Genomic DNA, 14,969 nt, shown 5'->3' with positions numbered 1-14,969 from the left:
AGAAGGATCCTAGCATCATTATAAAACCACCTGACAAGGGGAGAAACCTGGTGATTTTGGGACGCAAGGATTAAAGAGATGTGTCTCAAACTACTGAGGGACACCACGAATTATGGGGTCTTACCCTCTGACCCCACAGACGCTTTCCTCTTGGACTTGAGATCCCTGGTACAGAAGGCACAAGATGAGAAAATCCTCAGAAAAACTGAATATGAATACATTTGCCCGGCCCTACCTCAGACTGAAACTTTCTACACGCTCCCTAAGATCCACAAGGGCCTAACCCTATTGAAGGGTAGGCCCATTGTGTCAGGGATAGATTCCCTCACACAAGGGGCTAGTGAATACATTAATATAATACTAAGGCCATTTGTGGAGAGTCTGCCATCCTACATACGGGACACTACTGATCTCCTAAAATGATTGGAGGGTATCACGATCTCGGGTGGCACCCTAATGGCTAGCCTGGATGTAGAGGCTTTGTATAGTAATATCTCACACAAAGACGGGATTGAGGCAAGTCACTTTTTTCTGGACCAAAGGGAAATTCACATGAAACCCCACAATAACTTCGTTCTTGAGTTGCTCAAGTTCATTCTGGAACACAATTTCTTCCTCTTTGAGGGGCAATACTTCCACCAGCGGAGAGGGACCGCTATGGGGAGTCCCTGTGCCCCAACTTATGCGTGTCTCTTTTTGGGCTGGTGGGAGGATAAATATGTCTTCCAGGAACATAATGAAAAATGGACAAACCTAATCGAGTTATGGGTTAGGTTTATAGACAACGTATTCAAACTTTGGTCTAGTACTGTTACTGGATTCGGTGAATTTGTGGAGTCTCTGAACAATAATTGTCTGGGGCTATTCCTTACGTCTGAAATTCAACATGACAAGATTACCTTCTTGGATTTAAACATTTCCCAGACCGTTACGGGTACCCTGGAAACAACAATTCACCGGAAACCAATAGCAACGAACAGTCTCCTGCATTGGGAAAGTTATCAACCAGGTGCCCGAAAAAAAGGAATTCTGAAGGGATAATATAGCAGGGCGAGAAGAAACTGCTCTGATGAAGGTGAATTCAAAATACAGGCAGATGATATGACAAGAAAATTCAGGCATAGAGGATACCCTGAAAACATACTTATTAAGGCACTTGAAGAGACCAAAAACAGAGACAGGAGGGACTTGCTGGATGTCAAGCAAAAGCCAAAATCAAAAAAACTGAGTGAGACTGATAGGCACATATACGATGATCAGTCAAGAAATGTGAACAAGATTTTACAGAAATATTGATATATTCTACTCATGGACAAGGATCTGGTGGAATGTCTAGGAAACAGGCCCTCTATTACATATTGAAGAGGGAGAAACCTGAGAGCCCACCTTGTTCACAGTCACCTCACTCCAGAAATACCAACAGACACTTGGTTGACCCCAAAGAAAATCAAGGGTACATACCCTTGCTCTGACTGTAAGGCTTGTGAGTTTATAAGGAGGGGGCCCACCTTTGCGAGCACGAACACCGGAAGAACATACGGGATTCATGATTTTATCAATTGCAAGACATCAGGAGTGGTTTATCTGGCAACTTGCCCATGACCCTTGGAATATGTGGACAAGACAAAGCAACAGTTTAGGAGAAAGATATTGGCCCATGTGGGGAATGTACGGAGGGGTGAGCATACCAGTCTGGGGAATCATATGAGAGACCACCATGACAATGACCTGAAATTTCAAGGCATTGACTTGATTAGGTACAATAGGAGAAGGGGAGATATTGATAGAAAACTACTACAGAAAGAATGCATGTGGATTCACAGGCTAAGGACATGCTCACCTACTGGCCTGAACGGGCAGATATCCTACACTTCTTTCATTTGAATTAATCATGGTTGACCAATATGGGATGATAACTACTGACTGAATTATTTCCCCAGCAACGAGAGGAGGTAGGTGTCTACCATCACGATGTGTGTGTTCTATTTTGTTTGGCGGGCAATAGTCAAAGAGCCATGGAGAGCCAGTACCTGCAGCACTGAGGAAGATGCCCCCCCCCCCCCTCTTTTTGACCAAACACTGAGGAACATATTCTTTTCTTGCTTCCAATTTAACTAACTGAAATTATCCCTCTTGGGCATCTACCCCTCCACCCCCTTGAAATAGAGCCAGAGACAAATCTAGTTGGAATATAGGATTTTATTACATTCCTTACCCCCCCCCCCCCCCCCCCTTCCCCCACCCCTATTGAACAAATGCCTTTAGAATACTTTACAGGGCTCTAGCAAGGAGGAGGGAGCTGTCCAGTGCTGATCCCATCACTTATACACTACTGCCCTGCATCACGACAGCAGGGAGCTGTCCAGTGCTGTTCTGTCTCAGCTGAGACTACTATTCAGCATATATGTCGAGATGACAGGGGGGAATGACTGAATCCCAACCTGGATTTGGGATTGGCTAGGATGAGAGAGGGAAGGAGGAGCTTTGCATGTATAAGCGCTGTCTGTATCAGACGCGCAGCACTCACTATCGGGATGCCGCCAGTTATCACGACCGCTCCCATCTACATTTTACAATTCATCCTGATGAAGCAGTGTATTTGTTAAAACACTGCAGAAACGCGTCGATGATGTAGTTTAGTGAGATAGTTTATCCTATTTCCAAATAGTCAGTCCTAGTGTAGTGTTAGTCGGCTGCCCGATACCATCTGTCGGGCTGCCGCACTGATGCCGATTTAGTTTGTTCTTTATCACAGCGTTGCTGTTTGAGGTAATAGGGATATTCCCTTAGGTAATTAGCCTCCTGGGGAGGTTTAGGTGTCACCTGGACCATAGGAAAAGCTTACAGCAGCGCTTTAAAGCACACGGGTAATATTAACCTTTAGTGTGCTGGCTTAAAGCTGTTAATGGGCAGTTACCTTTTGCCTTTTGGTCTTTAGAAACATAAAGTAGGGGTTTTGGATTAGGCCACATGTGTGCTGATTGTAAGGGTTCATCAGTGACAATTTAACCCTTTCCTCTCTTTCTCTGATCCACTAAATATCTAGTTTTAAGGAGAAAAATTAAGGAGAAAAGCAATTGACTAGTTTATCGAAGAGCCAGCTCATTTCTTTAACACCGCTGACCTCCTATTACTCACATACATACGGCAACAATTAACCCCTTTCGCACCGGACCTTGCAAACCTTAATCGTGCCTCCTATTATGCGCACTATTGGGGTTTCCTTCGGGATAGTGTTCCTTCTACCATGGAAGTACTAGTTCCTGGTCCTTTAAAATGACCTTGACCTTCATTTAAACCTTTCCTCTCTAATTGCACCCTCCTGGGATTAGTGGTTATTTCTAGCATCAGATATCAGCTAAGTTACCACACAACACAAAAATAAGAAAAATAATAAAGTAAAATCCAAGGAGCGAACATTGTGCACCAACCCCCCCCCCCCCCCGTACCTCTAAGGAGTATGGATGGGGGACTTTATTCAAACTTATAAGGTGCAGTTCTGTGTAATCACAACACTCACAATACTTTTCTTTCTCTGTTTATCTGGAATTTTTGATTTACCCTGGAGTCCCTAAACTAGGGGAGCTCCTTGAATTGGTTATTATTAAAAAAAAAGTCTGAATCTTATCCGACCCAATAACCGTGTCTGATAAACGATGGAAGGTTATCATCCATTGCACTGTTTAAACATGAACTTGGGGGCTTGACACAGAATATCCATTAAATAGCAGGATCATAGGCAAACAGATTATCTGATCGTGGAGCGAAGGGTTTTGTTTCTAACATCCCCAAAAGCTATCACTATCGTTATATATGATTTTTTTCTGTCCACCATTGATTTTAAATTTCTTTAATAAAGTTAGTAATTTTTATAGATTCTTCTTCAGTGACTAAAAATGTTGATCCAGGGATTATTCTGACTGCCATTATGGTAACAGGAAGGATTTTTTTTGCATCAGGGTGAGGGTAAATTGACTTGTGCTTCACTGTTTTTTTTCTTCCTATGGATCAACAAGGGGAGGGCAGGGGTGGAAACAAGCTGAACTTGATGGACATTTGTGTTTTTTCAGCCTAACATACTATGTTGCTAAGTCATGAAAGCCAAAATTGACTACAGCAATGAGGGGTTATAGCTTGCACAAAAGCATTCTTGGGATTATATACCAAATGGATCTCAATGCATTTCAGTGGAACCATGCATACAGTCATATTAAAATGCATATCACTACAGCATTAACCCCTTAAAGATACATACTTTGTTTTACACAATACCCCATGTATAAAGGATATACATGTCCACTCTTCCACATAGTTTAAGGTTGATAATTAACAATCCACCATAGTATTAACAGGCAGTTTAGGCAGTCTATGTGGACTCACAGTATCCCAACACAGTCCACTAAAACTTGCCTGACTGTGAGGCTGTCGTACTGACAAGGATGTCCCCAATCAAAGGTGGATATCACCTATAAAGTGCCTAAGGCCCCTTCCAACTCTAAAGGCCCATTTACACTGGACGATTATCGCCAAAACTTCGCTCATGGGCAATCGTTTTAGCGATAATCGGTGCGTGAAAATGGGTGCGAGGCACCTGCATCTCGGGTTTTTATTGCTGATCACTAAAATCAAGTGAGATTGATTTTAGCAATCAGTTTTATCAGTCGTTCTCCAAGGGAGTGCTGATAGCATTGTTTCCCCTATGGAGAACAAAGGATCTGAGCTCAGCTAATAGCCTCAGGCTATTAGCATGCACTCAGCAAAGGCTTCATTAACATATATAATTGGCATTTAAGTAGCTGAGAAGCTACTTGAATACCAATTATTTTTTATTCAAAATAATCGCTCAACGCTGTCGCTCAAACTGTCCTTTGAGCGATCTTTGAGCGATTATCTGCTCATGTAAATGGGCCTTAACATTCTATGATTCTATATCACTATGTAAACATCACACATTCCATCATACCCTGTGCATTTCTGTCATGCCTACTTTCACCTGAATCATCAAGGAAAATAGTTAAATAAATGGAGGGGAAGAAACAATCAGATAAACCTCTTATCCATTATGCTGACATCTAGATATAAAGACATGATACATATTAAAATACAGTTGTGAGCGCTTGCAGAGTCTGCATAAAAAGCCTATGCTATACATGAGTTCTTAAAGCAGTACATTTCCAACATTGTTTTGTGAACAATGCCCTGAAAAACGTAATAGTAGTTTTAGAGGATCCTACTGGAATATATTTGAAGTCTAAAAACCAGAATGAGGTGTAAGTCTCTAAACTGCTTCCAATGTTATCAGGCCTACAAGTTTTTTTTTTTAATAAAAATGTTGAAAAATACGCAGTGCAGGTGTTTTCCTCAGGCTAAGCATCTGGCGTAATAGTAAACATAAATCTAAGTTGAGGTGGCATCATATTATTCAGATTTATTTTGCAAAATTGTTTTCCACTTGTAAAATCAACTTCCTCCATGTTGGAAGTTGAAAACAAAAGAAAACCTCATCCGAAGGTTCTGAATCACAGATCACAATTTTTTAGATTTGACATTGTAAATCAACAACAAAATGTAATAAATTATATAACTTTTTAAATACAATAAACATGATACATTATACAAACAAACATTTCCTTTAACCACTACTTATTTTTCTGCAATTTTTATACATTTGTATTTATTTATGTTCGAAAAGAGCCACACAATAATTAAGGGCTCAGTCACATGCATGTTTTAACATGCAAATTTTTGTGCGCAGAACACAAACACACAAAAAAATCTGCATGACCGAAGCGGGCAGCACACAGAAAAAAATGCACTTTGCCGCGTTTTACCGCACATAAAGTGCACTGCCCGCTATCTCCTGCTGTGACTGTGACAGCTGCAGCAGGGGAGATTCCTTGGATGTGAAACCTCTGGATGTGGTAACATCCAGGGGTTTCACCTTTGGACAATGGGGCCAGTGGCAGCACGGCGGCCCCATTGACATACAGAGAAGAACGTGATCCTCTGCTAGAGCTTTGACAGCTGTGGCAGATGATTTCTTTATCTCCATGGGGAGTCCCCTTGTCACTGAACACTGTGACAACATTGTCAGTGTGCAGTGACAATGGGACTTCCCACAGAGATGAAGAAATCCTCTGCCACAGCTGTCATAGCTCTAGCAGAGGATCACGTTCTTCTCCCATTTTACACATTTCAGGGATAATTTTCAGGGAAGGGCTTATATTTAAAGCCCTTACCCGAAAATCACTGCAGGGCTTGCCGGCAGCCCATTGCTTTTAATGGAGTCAGCTGTAGTGCCGGCTCCATTGAATTCAATGGGAGAACATCGAGCTCCTGTGCCACAGGTGTCACAGCTGTGCCAGAGGATCACAATCTTCATTATCTGTTCTCAATGGGGTCAGTGCTGCTGCCAACCCCATTGTGTTAGATTCTGCTCAGGCTGCATGTACCGATGTCCCTCTGCAGAAAGTGCCACCCCTCCCACTCTCCTCATTTAGGGTGGGTTCACACAAGCGTGTCTTGGTGCGTGCATACGCATGCACAAAAACATGCTTGTATTTACAACAATGCATTCCCTATGGTGTGTGCACATGTCTGTGTTTTACAGGTGCGTGCCTGCAAAGATAGGACATGCGTGCACAATAGGGAATGAATGACAGGTGACTCTCCCGAATGAATGACTGCTACCAGCAGACGCGGATTTTAAATCCCCGGCTGCTGATGGCTCAGAACTACAGAGCTGGGGGCAGCGCCAGAAGTCGCGGCTGAGCCCCGGCAGTTGAATGGAGGTGAGTATGTTTTTTTTTAAAAAAATTTCCACTATTTTAAATGGATTTTCAGGGAAGGGCTTATGAAGCCCTTCCCTGAAAAGCCATAGATGGGATGCTGGCAGCAGGATTCTCTACTGCAGCTGTCATGTGTGACAGCTGCGGTGGAGAATTAAAGAATTCCCTTTGCTGCATCTGCCACAGATGTGGCAGATGTAGCAGCAGAGAATTCTTTTAACTAGCGGGGGTGAAGGAAACATCTGCCGCATGCGGCAGATGTGTTCTTCATGCCCGCGGGGGTCACAGCAGTGGCGGAGGGGTACGTTTTTTGTTTTTTTTTGCACTAAAATGTTTCTTTTTCAGGGAAGGGATTATAAGTAAAGCCCTTCCCTGAAAAAGAATTCAGGGGGCCGGCAGATGTGCGGATCATGTGCGGAACAAAAACGCGGCCAAGTGCATTTTTTTCTGTGTGTATCCCACTTTGGTCATGCAAATTTTTTGCATGTTTGCGTTTTGTGCACAAAAATTTGCAAGTTAAGACATCCATCTGACTGAACCCTAAAAATGTGTTATTATTGTGCAAAGCAGGAAAACTCTTTTTAAAAAAAGCTAGTCATTGTGCTGATCCAGATAAAAAAAAGGTATGTTATTTTTACTGAAAAATGAGCGATGTGAAAACAAAACTCGAAACAGTAGCAAAAGTTCTAGATGTCTTTTCCATCTCTCCCTTAAAGAATGTAATATAAAAGTTATACAACACATTATATGTAGCACGGAGTGGTGCCATTAAAATATAGAATTCATGCAAAAAAACTTTTAAAAAAAAAGTTATCATATGGCTGTGTCAACGAGGTATGGCTATTGCAATGTGACAACAAAAATTGCTTGGTTTTTAAGCACAAAATAGCCTAGTCACTAAAGGCCCATTTACACCAGTCGATGATCGCTAAAAAATAGCTAATGAGCGATCATTTTAGCGATCATTGGCGCATCTAAACGTGCGCCCATCATGAGCTTTCCGGGCATTGCTAGCTGATTGTTAAATTCAGTCCAACCTAAAAATCATTGCTCACTCTTATCTGCAGTTCTCCATGGGGAGTGCTAATAGCATTGCTTCCCAATAGAGAACAAAGGATCTGAGGGCAGATAGGAGCCCTCGGGCTATTAACTACATTCAGTGAAGGCTTCATTTGCACACTTAATTGCTACTGAGTAGCTGAGTAGCTACTTAATAGTGTATGCAAAATGATCGCTCAAAGCTGTCACTTAAACTGTCATTTGAACGATCTTTGAGCGATCATCTGCTGGTGTAAATGGGTCTTAAAGGGTTACATACAGGGTTCTCAGCCTTTCTGCATGCTATAAAAGGCCCTCATAGGCAAATTCAGTCACTTCTTACAGTAAAAAAACATAATATATTATGTTTATTTTATTTGTTTTGTATAATTATTAGAGATGAGCGAACGTACTCGGTAAGGGCGATTTCGCAATCGAGCACCGCGATTTTCGAGTACTTCACTACTCGGGTGAAAAGTACTCAGGTGCGCCGGGGGCCGGGGAGAGGTGTGGTGGCGCGGGGGTAGCAGCAGGGAACAGGGGGGAGCCCTCTCTCTCTCCCTCTCCCCCCCACTCCCCGCTGCAACCCCCCGCGCCGCCACGGCGACCCCCGAATTTTTTCGCCCGAGTACGGAAGTACTCGAAAATCGCTGTATTCGGGCGAAAAAGGGGCGTGGCCGAGCACGTTCGCTCATCTCTAATAATTATGTGATATGTAATTAGTCTTGAATTAAGATTAGTGGTGACTGTTGGGCAAAAAAAATAGCATTAACCTCCTTCCCACCTGGAAGATCCAGATCTCACCTGACTCCCTATCCCAGCTACATTTAAGAAAAAGGGCTACGCATCTATATAGCCCTATTCACCAAAGTATATGGGTGTTATGGAAACAACCAAAACTCTGTTTTTCTTTGATTTTCAAAGTCAGAGCTGTGATACACACATGTATAGCCATTGGCCACATCTACGTACATCCTCTCAACTGGATGGAATCACCTACCAAAGAGGGCTATTTGCCATACTGTATCTCTAGAGGTACATGACCTGTCCTTGTTTTAATGTGAAGCATAATGTATATTTATATCCTTGAGAGTAATTGAATGTAATTTGAATAGGGTGAACTTGACCTAGGAACATTGATAAACATTGGTCTAAATAACCTTTTCGGTAATAGCTGATATAACATGAATGTTCTTACGTAATCATCAAGCATAAAACATGCTGATCCAGTTTTTTTTAAATTGACTTGCCAAATGCAAATTAATGTTTTGATTAAAGATTCTTAGTGGAAGAAAACTATTTGAAGTGCCAGTTATATATTTAAAGTAGGTAGAGGGAATATAGTTATGAAGCTGTATAAATTACCCTAATTTTCATATACAGCAACAACAAACTGCTCTTCTGTTCAGCATAGAGTTACTAAATTTAATGAATAGTTCCCAAAAGTCTTCATTAGATGGACTAACTAGTAAACAGTTGTCACTGCTATCAATACTTAGTATCAAGTTTTATATATTAATTTTACATATTAATGTTTTGGAATATTTCTTTCTTACGAGGCTCACCACTCATATGTATTTATATTGTAGAAAGGGAGACATAAGAAAAATACACAAAATAACAAACTTATTTAAATGAAGTTTTGCTACTAATTATTTAATCTAGATAGGAAAAATTGTTGCGGTTTGTAATTATATTTCTTTTGATTTACAGTTCAACAGCATTGCAGTACCGCTGTAATGATAATTATGTTTCATATTTACATTTTTATTATCTTAAAGGTCATTTCTTACAAATGGTAAAAAAAATAGATAATTCATACAGTTAATATAGTGCAGGCATGGCATAAGTTACATCATAACTCTCCCTCTTTGGGGGTTTTACATATGCAGTGGCATTCAATTATTATAATACATAGGTTTAATAAAATGTATTGTGTTTACTTGAATATATATATAAAACCAAGACCTGATTCAGGTTAGTGAAAGCTATTGGCCTAAAAAATTTAGTAAGGGCTCCCATTCCATCTGTTGGATCAGGACCTCAACTGACTCCCTGTAACAGTCACATAGGGGAGAGACAGTCATGCATGTCCATGGCTTCCCATAAACCCTCTCCACCAGTCTTTGTGAGTTATGCAACAATATTAAACGGATTCCCTAGGAAGTGAAAAGAGAAAGCCAGGTATATATTTGGCCATCTCTCTAACTCTCCTCAATGGGATAAGATTATTGAAAGGCCATTAGATAGGGTGTGTGATGGAAGCCATCTAGGTCCATGACATGATGGAGAATTCTCTATATAATCTGACCTTGTAAAAAAAAAAGGAATTTTAGTATACTAAAAAAGTAAAATATAATAAACTATATTAAATTGGTATTGTTGGAATTGTACTAACCTGGAAAATAAACTTAGCACATTATTTATTTTGCATGTTGAACACTGTAAAATTGCATTCCAAAACACAAATGGTCAGATTTTTTTCCCCAATTCTCCTAAAAAACTTAATAAAAGTTATAGAATACATTATATGTATCCCAAAATTATGTGATTGAAAAAATACTTTTTCCACAAAAATGATTGGGATGATTTTCAGGGAAGGGCTTATATTTAAAGCCCTTCCCCCAAAATTACTGCAGTAGTTACCTGCATCCCATTGCTTTCAATGGGGCCGCCAGCAGCAGTGTTGGCCCCATTAAAAGCAATGGGAGAACATTGCGCTCCTCTGCCACAGCTGTCACAGCTGTGAAAGGGGATTCTTTACTTCCCCTGGGGAGTGTCATCATCACTGAACACTGTGACAGTGCTGTTACAGTGTTCGGTGACGAGGGGACTCCCCACAGGGAATATTTACATGCAGCATGGACCTATGGTGCACGCATGTCCTATCTTTTGCAGGTGCGTGAATTTGCACACCTTCAAAACACGGACATTTGAACACACCATAGGAAAGCAATGGTTATAATAGACTCATTGTTTTGCGCGCACATAGGTGCCCGCAAAACAACACTCGCGTGAACAAGGCCTCAGAACCTGATTGTGTGTAGTAACCCTTTTATTCTGCTTGTGTGGAGCTTATTGACCGCTAGACATGCTTCTTTTATGCAATTTAAGAGATTTTGTCCAGTTCACAGAGCTTGAGAGGGGGTGTATTATTCTGAATGTGATAAACTGGATGGTCATATCGTCAAATTGCTATCCACCTGGGCTATTTTGACCAGAATGTTAGCAGGTGTTGGGATTAGTGGATATGTGAGGGCATGCACAAAAGATGACTCGGCTCAAGATGCCCTTAGTAGACCATCAGTAAAGAGGATCATCTCATTGTCCAACAAGCATGAGCAGCTTCAACTGTTTTGTTGTCCAGCATTCAGAAACAGGTGTCACCATCATTACAGGCCACTGTGTCTGTTGAAACCATTTCCAGGCATTTGGCTGAAGAACATTTGGTCACACAGTATCCATTATATGTACTGGTTTTGATTCCCACCCACTGTTGCCTCCGTTTTCAGTGGTGTTGTGAACAAGAAAATTGGACTGCTATGGAATGGAATTAGGTTGTCATTAGTGATGAATCCAGGCTTAGTTTGGGCACTAACAACAGTTGTGCTCATGTTTGGAGACCTTGGGGTGATTGTCTCAATCCTACCTTTGCTGTGAAGTGGCCCACTGCACCCCTCCTGCTGGTGTGATGGTTTGGGGGGCCACCACATACAACAGTCGGTCACCCCTAGTAGTGGTACAAGGGACAATGACAGCTGAAAGATATGTTCATAACTAGAGATAAGCGAGCCTACTCGGTAAGGCAGTTACTTGAGCAAGCATTGCTCTTCTCGAGTAACTGCTTAGTGAACCGAGCAGGCTGGGGTAGGCTGCAGGGGTGAGCGGGGGGAAGAGAGAGAGAGAGATCTCTCTCACTCTTCCTCCCACTCCACTCCACCCCCTTTACCGCCACCCACTTCGCAGCCCACCCGAGCCTGCTCTGATCACTAGGCAGTTACTCGAGAAGAGCGATGCTCACTCGAGTAACTGCCTTACCAAGTAGGCTCGCTCATCTCTATTCATAACATCTTGCAGCCACATATGTTGCCTTTTGATGCAGAGCTTCCAAGAGACATTTTTCAGCAGAATAATGCTCAGTCACACATAATAAGGGTGTCACAAGAATACCTCCACAACATGGCCACACTTCCGTGGCCTGCCCACTAGCCAGGTTTATTGCCAATAGATCATGTATGAAACCATCTGGGAGGCCAACATTGCCAGCCCCCAAGTTTGCACAACCTAGAGGCTCAGTTACAGCAAATGTGGACCAATATTCTGCAGGATACCATACAGAACCTGTATGCCACCATGCCACCTTGCATCCAAACTAAAGGCAGCTGAACAGGGTACTAGAGCCTCCATTCAGGTGTTCAGATTTCCTTATTAAATTAACCTTTTGCTGTGATACTGCAATCTCTTACTTCTATCAATGTTACAATCACATACATAAAATTTCATTCAATTCTGACAACTCCTTCTAGGTGCTTGATTTTTTTTTACATTGAGTGTATTTGAAACAGTTATGTCAGCCATTTTCTATGCCCTCTCTTACTGCATTTCACTTCATTTTAATTACAGAGCCTGCTGTACTACTTTCCTGCCCAGGCAAAGTGCTGTGGATGCTCTCCACTGACATCCCCTCTACATAATTGTCATTGACTCCATGAACATAAATATTTCAGCAACAATTGTTGTCAGATATGAAACTAGGACAGAGCAAGAGTAATACCTCTTTGAGGTATAGACACAAAAATATACATAGCCTTATAATCTTCTTTCAATATATGCATACAAGTTTTTGCTTCTTGTGAACTCTGTCTAGAATAATTGTTTTAATTAATCACCATGGAGACCATATGAAATGTATCTATTCCCTAAAGCTGACCATTTTCAGTAGCATAGTCTGCTATGCTTTTACGAATTTTCTTGTCTGAATCACCTGATGTTTATACTTTTAAACCTTTAGGTTATTTTGGTATCTTTCTAAAAAGAAAATTACTGAAAAATATTGTTTGTAAAAATTGTATGTAACTATGTGGAAATTATATGTAAATTTTAATATTCAACATTTAAATATAAAAAAAATACTTTTCATTTCCAAATTAACAACTATTCTGTTATTTTTTTTTTCCATGCAAGTTCTATCTTGTCACCCTGCAGGTGTTAACCAAAGAAGCACTTAATGAATACAACATTTTGAAATGGCATATTCTGCAATATCCTTTTGTTGGTGTTCCTTGCCTAAAGTTTATTTATTTATTTATACTCGAGCATATGATTGGCAAAGGTACTTGGCAAAACCATCTCCCCTTGGCAGGATATTTGTCTTTTTACAGTGTGGGAATTCTTATTCAAATTGTCATTGAACTGCCTCTTTTGTGCTTGTGTTTATTAGTTCCAGATTAATCAGTTGTAAGGCCGTTGAAGGTTTTTGAAAATGTATAGAAATTAAAAGTTACAAGATATAATTAATGTTTGGAATGTCATAATTGAAGTTGTTGATATAAATACTCAATATGGAAAGCAATCATAGGCTCCAATAACACTTCAATGAGTCAAATGCCTTCGTTATTAGTCAAAACCCACTAATCAAACATACTTTAACTAATTAATATTCATGTACACATGTTCCATTCATCAAATAATCATCAAATTAAGGCAGAAAATAAATGGAATAATGATGCTATTCAGTACATAATGTGAATATGTTCATAGAGAGGACATCTTGGACTCTTGATAGGTCATCTTGGACTCTTGATATTTTTACTAAAAATGTGACTCTGTCAGGTTTTAAGCTTCATATCTGAAGATTTAGAAGAAACACGTACATTAGCCAGTCAAATGTATTTAAATTAAGTTTTTTGGGAAATAAACCTAAGAATACTTTGCACTAGAGCCAAGATTTTTTAGTATAATCAGAAGTCCTGTTTTATATTTATTTTTGTGAAGTATTCTTCTTCAAGTAAAATTCAAATAATCTAAATGTTGAAAATACATGAGTCATGTTATAGTTGTAGATTGTTTGAGTCAATAGAATATAGAATTAAGCAAACAAAATTCACAGAGGCAAAAAAGTGCACGACTATATATATAAATTCACTGGGGTATCCTAAACTTAACTTTTATTAACAAAGATAAAATTAGACTAGAATAATCAAATATGATAAAAAATATATAAATAGATAATGCAAGATGTGGGGTAAAACAACCTACAGCTATCGTTAGAGCTCTAACAACATGCTGCCAGTCCACTATCAGGGCTGGCAGTGCTTTTTTTTTTTTTTTTTTTTTCATCTTTCCCTCTTGTGCTGTACCTGTCTCTGTAGGGCTTATCTAGCAAAAGCATTATCATGTATGGGTAGCTAGGCAGCATTTTAGCAGAACCCCCTATTTATCTTAAACAGCAGAGTGGGTTTAGTGCAGCTAGCATTACCTAAGCCATAGCTTCAGGCATCAGTTGTGGACTTAACTATCATTTGTTAGCATTAGGGAGATTGCTATATGAATTAATACTACTCCTGTTTTTTTCTGACATATGCAATTGTTCAGTTCACTTTTGACAGGAAAATATATGAACTTTTCTTACACCTTTCAGTACCATTTTTTCCTGATGAACTAGTAGGGGAGACTATGGAAATGTGTTGAGTTTTAAAATCGTGAGACTAATGATCACTGAAGATAAAAACTCTATTTTATTATTTTCATGAAAGTTTTTCATGAGTGTCATTTTTCTAGCGATCATTCTCGAATGATCTCTCAACTAAAAATTACTGCTGAGGTGACACTGTGTGTATTATTCCCCACCACTTTATTACATTTGTGTTGAACATCGTGGCTTATGTACTTAGCCAAATATTTTTTTTTTTAAATGTGTTTATTAGAGATGAGCGAGCACCAAAATGCTCAAGTGCTCGTTACTCGAGTCGAACTTTCAGTGATGCTTGAGAGTTCGTTTCGAGTAACGAACCCCATTGAAGTCAATGGGCGACTCGAGCATTTTTGTATATGACTGGTGCTCTGCTAAGGTTTTCATTTGTGAAAATTTTAGTAAATCACCAAATTCATGTAAAAAACACAGAAATGGATAGGGCAGGCGAG

Source organism: Eleutherodactylus coqui, chromosome 10 (assembly GCF_035609145.1).
Source record: "Eleutherodactylus coqui strain aEleCoq1 chromosome 10, aEleCoq1.hap1, whole genome shotgun sequence".
NCBI lineage: Eukaryota > Metazoa > Chordata > Amphibia > Anura > Eleutherodactylidae > Eleutherodactylus > Eleutherodactylus coqui.
The sequence above is the reverse complement of the archived record's forward strand: the minus strand, read 5'-3'. Positions refer to the sequence as shown.